The 7,569-nt window shown below is 43.7% G+C and overlaps 1 pseudogene; it reads left to right on the forward strand.

The window, feature by feature from the left end:
- Positions 1–4,105: 4,105 nt before the first annotated feature.
- Positions 4,106–4,222, forward strand: LOC126419887 (5S ribosomal RNA; annotated as a pseudogene).
- Positions 4,223–7,569: the final 3,347 nt, after the last annotated feature.

Here is a 7,569-nt window from a genome sequence, read left to right on the forward strand (position 1 = left end):
TATATCGTGACTCTGATGTGAGAACGTATCCTGACAAAAGTGGTTCAACATGGGTGATGTGAAAGAATCAGTGGCAAACTCCAACATGGAAGTTAAACAAAGCATCTACAAAAGAAGTTATACATAAAAGCACAAGCATAATGCAAAGCAGAGTAATACACTTGACAATCTGACACATAGTTTAAACTCTATGCATAATTGGTGTGTCAAAGAAACAGTTGATGTCCAGCCCGAGCATCAAACCAAAATATCTCCTATCTGACTGGTGCCTTCCTCACACTAATAAACCAAAGCATATATGTCATCAAGACTGTGGTCAACTGTAACCATGCAGCAAAAATATGCTAATAATGCTGTTGTCACCCTAAGACAACAAGAAGCAAAATACTCATAAATTATATTAAGCAAAAGCTCTCAAGGACAGCACCAGATTTACCTCAGAGCAATGTGATTCATTGCACACAAGATAAAGTAAATCATTGAAATCCATAGAATATGTGTCATGTATAAACTTCAAATAGCAGGCTAAGTGTATGCAATGTAAATTATGTCAATTAACACTAAAAGTCTCCATAATAATCATGCTGAATATTCAGTCATGTAGGTATGAAGTATTTCAGATCACATGACATTGAATAATCATAAAATCGTGAAGATGTGAAATAATATCAAATGTTATACAAGTGGCCATGATCATACCATAGTTCTTGCTAATCAACTAAAGTGTTAAGTAGACAAATGCATGTGTATTATTCAGCTGGCCTTATTTCTCTGCAAAATTCATATTGTTGTCATTTCCTGTCAATACAGATGAGATAAGATACTATTTTCAAATCAGTGAAGCATTTCATGTTCCAAGAATTGATTTAGACATGTGGCTAGAAACTAAGTGTAAATGGTTGGGTTGGGTTGTTTGGGGGAAAAGACCAGATAGAGAGGCCATCAGTCTCATCGGATTAGGGAAGGACAGGGAAGGAAGTCGGCCGTGCCCTTTCAGAGGAACCATCCTGGCATTTGCCTGGAGCGGTTTAGGGAAATCATCGAAAACCTAAACCAGAATGGCCAGACACAGGATTGAAATGTCATCCTCCCGAATGAGAGTCCAGTGTGCTGTCCACAGCAACACCTCACTCGGTTGTGTAAATGTGTAAATAAGGAATATAGTACCAAAGCATAAAAGAGTTGAAGTAGATACTGCATTAGCTGGGGGCCTCATGTTTACCTGGCACATAGTACACATAGAAAGTATGTCCCCCCCCCCCCCCCCCCCCCACCTCTGAGGGTTGATCATATTAAACCTCAGAAAATATTGTCAAAGTAGAGTGTATTAAGCAAATTTTCAAAGTCAGCATAAATCCAAAGGATAAAAGTATGTATGAATATGTATGTGAATGTACACTGCTGGCCACCATAAATGCAACACCAAGAAAGACAAGAGGTAGCACAACAAAATTTATTTTGTAGATAACATGTTGACCAAGTATCAAATGAGTACGTTTATAGACGTCTGTGACATGTGGTTCATGCCAGAATCAGTAGCCAGCGTAGCCGCCGTTGTTGGAGATCACCACTACCACATGTCTCGGCATTGAGTCAGAGAGACGTTGGATGTGTTCCTGGGGTACAGCAGCCCAAGCAGCTTCCACACGTTGCCAAAGATCATCTGGTGTGGCAGCTGGGGATGTAACCTGGGTCACTCGTTGAGCAACCATGGACCACATGTTTTCTATCGGCGAAAGATCCGGAGAGTGAGTCGGCCATGGAAGCACTTCAATCTGGTTATTGACGAAGAACCTTTGCACAATGCGTGCCACGTGTGGTCGTGCATTATCCTGTTGAAATGTGGCTGTGACCGAGCCCTGAAGGTAAGGAAGGACAACTGGCTCCAGCACCTCGGATATGTAGCGCCGGCTATTTAAAGTACCGGCAATGCGTACTAGAGGCATGCGAGAGTAATATCCAATACCGCCCCATACTATAATACCCGGTGCAAGACCAGTGTGACAGTGCATAATGCAGCTGTCCAGCATCCTCTCTCCACGGTGTCTCCACACTCGAATCCGACCATCGTGGTGCTGCAGACAGAAGCGTGCCTCGTCAGTAAAGACAACGTCATTCCATTCTGCCATCCACATCCGTCTGTCATCACACCATTGGCGATGGAGACGTCTGTGGTTCTGCGTCAATGGTAGACGAAGCAATGGACGTCTTGCCGACAGACCACTATGCTGTAAACGGCGTCGAATGGTACGCGCAGACACTGGATGATGCGCTACAGACGCAATATGCTGTGCTATGGTTCGGGATGTCACTGAGTGATCCGTCACTGCCATGCGCACAATTTGCCTATCAGCACATGCAGTGGTGCACCGAGGTGAATGCAATCGACCACGTCAGTCTGTCGTACCCTCCTGCATCCAACCGTCACATATCCGCATTACAGTTGTTTGGTTTCGTCCAACACGACTAGCGATTTCTCTGTATGATAATCCACAATCTCGGTAAGCCACTATCCTTCCTCTCTTGAACTCAGATACTTGATCAAAAGATGTTCGCTGTTTTCTACGAGGCATAACTGATCGTCTTGTGAAACAACCACAAGGTAAACACGCGTGCCGAACGTACACTCGTCGAAATCGCCAAGCCTTAAATGGCGCTATGAGGTGGCGCCACAGGCGCGCGTGATGTGCGTCTGTGCTGAAATTCTAATCAATTGCATATCTCATTGCTGCAAACCCATGGTGTAAATTTCACTTGATTCGGATGCTTCCTTCAGGGTATTGCATTTACGGTGGCCAGCTGTGTTATACCGATGTATAATGGTGCTGAAGTAGATACTACATTAACTGGTGCCCTTGTGCTTGCCACACACATGGTACATAGAGAGTGTACCCCTCCCCCCCTCTTCCCCCCCCCCCCCCCAAGGGTTAATCAGATATGAATATATGCCTTCAGCTGTGTGATGTTTCTGAAGCCATATAGCTTAAATGATTTTGGATAAATTAACCTACATGCATTTGGATGTGGTATGTCTAAGATCTCGAATGATCCAAAGTATATATCAAACTACTTTTTTGTTTCTTTGTTAATTGCTTTTGCCTTTTTGAAACTTTTAATCAATATGAGGTCTCCTCCTTTAAACCGAATAACTTGGATTTTTGTCATGCTACTTCTTCTTCTTACCATGATATGCATCCATATTTTTCTACACCACCTCTTCCCTCCCATCAGTTAACTCTGTATAAGTTGAAAACTCAATCAATTCACCCAGTAAGTTAGCAGGTTTCTGGTTAAAATGAACTTCATATGGTGTGAATCCAGCTGCAGTAAGTTGCAAACTATTTATAATGTCTTCAAATTGACTTACACAAATGTACCAATTTGTCTGATCCTTGGAACAGTACGTTCTGCGCAACCTACCAATTTCCCTCACATACCTCTCCAAAGGATTGCATGATGGAGAATACACAGATATTAAAATGTGTTTAATGTTCTCATTGTTAACAAATTCCTTTCTTGTATGAGATGTGAACTGACTTCCATTATCTGACAGTAAGGCATGTTGTTTGCCAACATTCCTAAAATAGTCATTAGTAAAACACTGAATAATTTTCTTACTTGTACCTTTTCTGAAAGGGTACAACTTTACCGGTTTTGAAAACAAAAAAACAGTAACAAACAAATACAAATTGCTGAAATAAGTCAGTTCCCACTGGTTCTGACTTTCCTTGTGGAATTATACTCTGCATGTAACCTTTATGCTTCTGGTTGGTAACCTATACTCTCTGACATAGGTCGCAAGAACTCAAACACTTCCTAACCCTCCTGGATATACTATCAAAGTACACATTCTCCTGTATCTTTTGGATACACTTCATGGATACACAATGGCTATAACTCTTGTGTATATTGTTAATTAAAGTGTCAGTATATTGTCTAGGCCAGCAAACCTTTAATTTATCCGTATCGCGACTACTTGTTCTAAATAAAATTCCTTTAAACACTTGGGAATACTGCTTTACCTTATCACACCCTTTCTCACCTAAGTAGCTCTTGACTAGTTTCCACGTCTCATCCTGATTTTGATTATGTCTCAATTATCTATGCCAATGGCCTTGCCACAGTGGTAACACCGGTTCCCATCTGATCACCGAAGTTAAGCACTTTGGGCTGGGCTAGCAGTTGGATGGGTGACCATCTGGTCTGCTGAGCACTGTTGGCAAGCTGGGTGCACTCAGCCCTTGTGAGGCAAACTGAGGAGCTACTTGATTGAGAAGTAGCGGCTCCAGTCACAGAAACTGACATACAGCCAGGAGAGCAGTGTGCTGACCACATGCCCCTCCATATTCGCATCCAGTGACGCCTGTGGGCTGAGGATGGCAGTACTGCGTATTTATTTTTAGGTAATGCCTTCAAAGGAGAAGAAATTGTGGGTGAGGATATAGTTAGTCATGGAGACTAGGAAGGAGGTAGTTGGTTTGGATTCCATAGGGCATCTGGAAAGGTAGTGTTAACTTTCCAGAATTTCTTATCCTTGAACCTTGCCTCACCATCATTCCCCAAATCCCTCAACATGCATACTAACCTGACATCTGCAGAAAGAACCACAGTCTACCATCTAAAAACTGATTCTGATATTATAATCCTATCTGCAGACAAAGGCTCCACCACTATAGTTTTAGACCGCAAGGATTACGTGGCAGAAGGACTCCGTCAGCTGTCAGATACTTCCACCTACAAACCATGCCACAGTGATCCCATTCCAGCAGTCCAGCAGGATCTCCAGTTACTACTCAAATCCTTAGGCCCATCCCAGAACCTCTCCCCAGAGTCCATCTCTCTACTTACCCCTACCACTCCCTGCACTCCCACCGTCTACATGCTTCCTAAAGTACATAAACCCAACCACCCAGGATTCCCCATTGTGGCTGGTTACTGTGCCCCCACTGAGAAAATCTCTGCTTTCATAGACCAACACCTTCAACCTATTACCCGGAACCTATCCTCCTATATAAAAGATACCAACAATTTCCTCAACCAACTCTCCACAGTTCCTCTCCCATTACCACATGGTGCCCTGCTCATCACTATTGATGCCACCTCCCTGTACACAAACATTCCTAATGCCCATGGCCTTATTGCTGTTGAACACTACATTTCCAGATGCCCTAGGGATTCCAGACCAACAACCTGCTTCCTAGTCTCCATAACCAACTATATCCTCACCCACAATTACTTCTCCTTTGAAGGCATTACCTACAAACAAATTCACAGTACGGCTATGGGCACCCACATGGCACCTTCCTATGCTAACCTATTCATGGGCCACCTAGAGGAATCCTTCCTAAAAACCCAGAATCCTAAACCCCTCACCTGGTTCAGCTTCATTGATGACATCTTTGCTATCTGGATTGAAGGTGAGGACACTTTATTCACATTCCTACAGAACCTCAACAACTTCTCCCCCATTTGCTTTAGCTGGTCCTACTCAACACAACAAGCCACCTTCCTAGATGTTGACCTCCACCTCAGAGATGGCTACATCAGTACCTCCATCCATATCAAACCTACTAAACACCAGCAATACCTTCACTTTGACAGCTGCCACCCATTTCATACCAAGAAGTCCCTTCCATACAGCCTAGCCACCCATGGTCGTCGCATCTGCAATGACGTACAGTCACTCTCTAAATATACCGAGTGTCTCACTGAAGCCTTCACTGACCGTAATTATCCTCCCATCCTTGTACAAAAACAAATCTCCCATGCCTTATCTTTCCAGTCGCCCACCACCTCCCAAAGTCCCACAGTCCAGCAACAGAGGACCATTCCCCTCGTAACTCAGTACCATCTGGGACTGGAGCAACTGAATTACATTCTCTGCCAGGGTTTCAATTACCTCTTGTCATGCCATGAAATGAGAAATGTCATACCCACTATACTTCCCACCCTTCCTACCGTGGTATTCCACTGTCCACTGAACCTACACAATATACCCATCCATCCTTACACAACTCCTGCTCCCAATCCCTTACCTCATGGCTCATACCCCTGTAATAGACCTAGATGCAAGACCTGTCCCATACATCCTCCTACCACCAACTACTCCAGTTCAGTCACTAACATTACCTATCACATCAAAGGCAGGGCTACCTGTGAAACCAGTCATGTGATCTACAAGCTAAGCTGCAGTCACTGTGCTGCATTCTATGTAGGCATGACAACCAACAAGCTGTCTGTCTGCATGAATGGCCACCGACAAATAGTGGCCAAAAAGCAAGTGGACCACCCTGTAGCTGAACATGCTGCCAAACATGATACCCCTCATATCAATGACTGCTTCACAGCCTGTGCCATATGGATCCTTCCCACCAACACCAGCTTTTCTGAACTGCGCAGGTGGGAACTTTCCCTACAATACATCCTACATTTCTGTAACCCTCCTGGCCTCAAACTTTGTTAATCACTGACCTCACCCATCCAGCTCCATCCCTGTTCGCATTCCAGCACTACACAGCCGTCATTTCACCACCACACCCAGTCTTTTAATTTCTTTTATTTTTATATTTATTTTTATTTCTCTCCTTTCTGCTACTTGCCGCCTCCCCCCTCCGCACCTTCTCTCCTACCCTCCGTCTAAACTGCAACACTTCTCTGTCCGCCACTCCCACTATATTACCCCTCCCCCTCCCCACCCCAGCCTCCTCCTTACCCCCACCCAGTTGGCCACTCCCATCATGCACTGGTGCTGCTGTTCACAGTGTAGTTTCAGCTCTCTGAGACTGCAGATGTGTGTGCAAGTTGTGTTTGCATGAGGCCTTAATAGCTGAAAGCTATGATTGTGTGAATCTTTCTATTGTGCCTATCGCGGCTCAGCATCTCTGCTATATGGTGAGTAGCAACGTTCCTTCTCTTGTATTGTTACATTCCATCCTGGACTTTCCATTGTTTGATTTAAATTAGTGTTGTGATAAATATTAATGTACATGATGAATATGTGTCAAATATTGTGTGTTCAAGCTAAGGGGAGGGATCTGTAGTGCTTTGAAAATTTCGGGGTAAGTTCTAGAAACTTTTGGCTCTCCACAGTCTCGAACACCCGATATTTTAATGATGAGGATGAGAGAGCCTTTGAACTGCACCACATATATCTGTGTGTACGGGAGGCACAGCTGTTATGAGAAGCCAGGAGCTGCATTAGATGAGCAGCCCCAACAAGTGGTTACTAGCAGCCCCTTGGAATGTTCCGTGGTTTGTGGTGTCATGAGGACAGATGAAACATGTATTGTATAGAGACTCTCACTTCATGTCCTGGCTCTGTCTGAGGCAGCATGTATGTAATTATATGGGTGTTTTGTCAATTCTGACATTTATCTTGGAATCAGTTGGCTTGCTGGAGCTCATACAGAATAATTGTTACTTTGGAGATAAGACTGTATCAGGTTAAAGGGAATAATATTAACCAACTCTCTATTCTTGAAGTAAATCATGTACTCATAGAATCTTTCAATTCAACAACAATATATTTTCAGCTCTCATTCCCAAAGTAACATCAGCATCAATAGTCTC

This window comes from Schistocerca serialis, chromosome 1 (genome assembly GCF_023864345.2).
Source record: "Schistocerca serialis cubense isolate TAMUIC-IGC-003099 chromosome 1, iqSchSeri2.2, whole genome shotgun sequence".
Lineage (NCBI taxonomy): Eukaryota > Metazoa > Arthropoda > Insecta > Orthoptera > Acrididae > Schistocerca > Schistocerca serialis.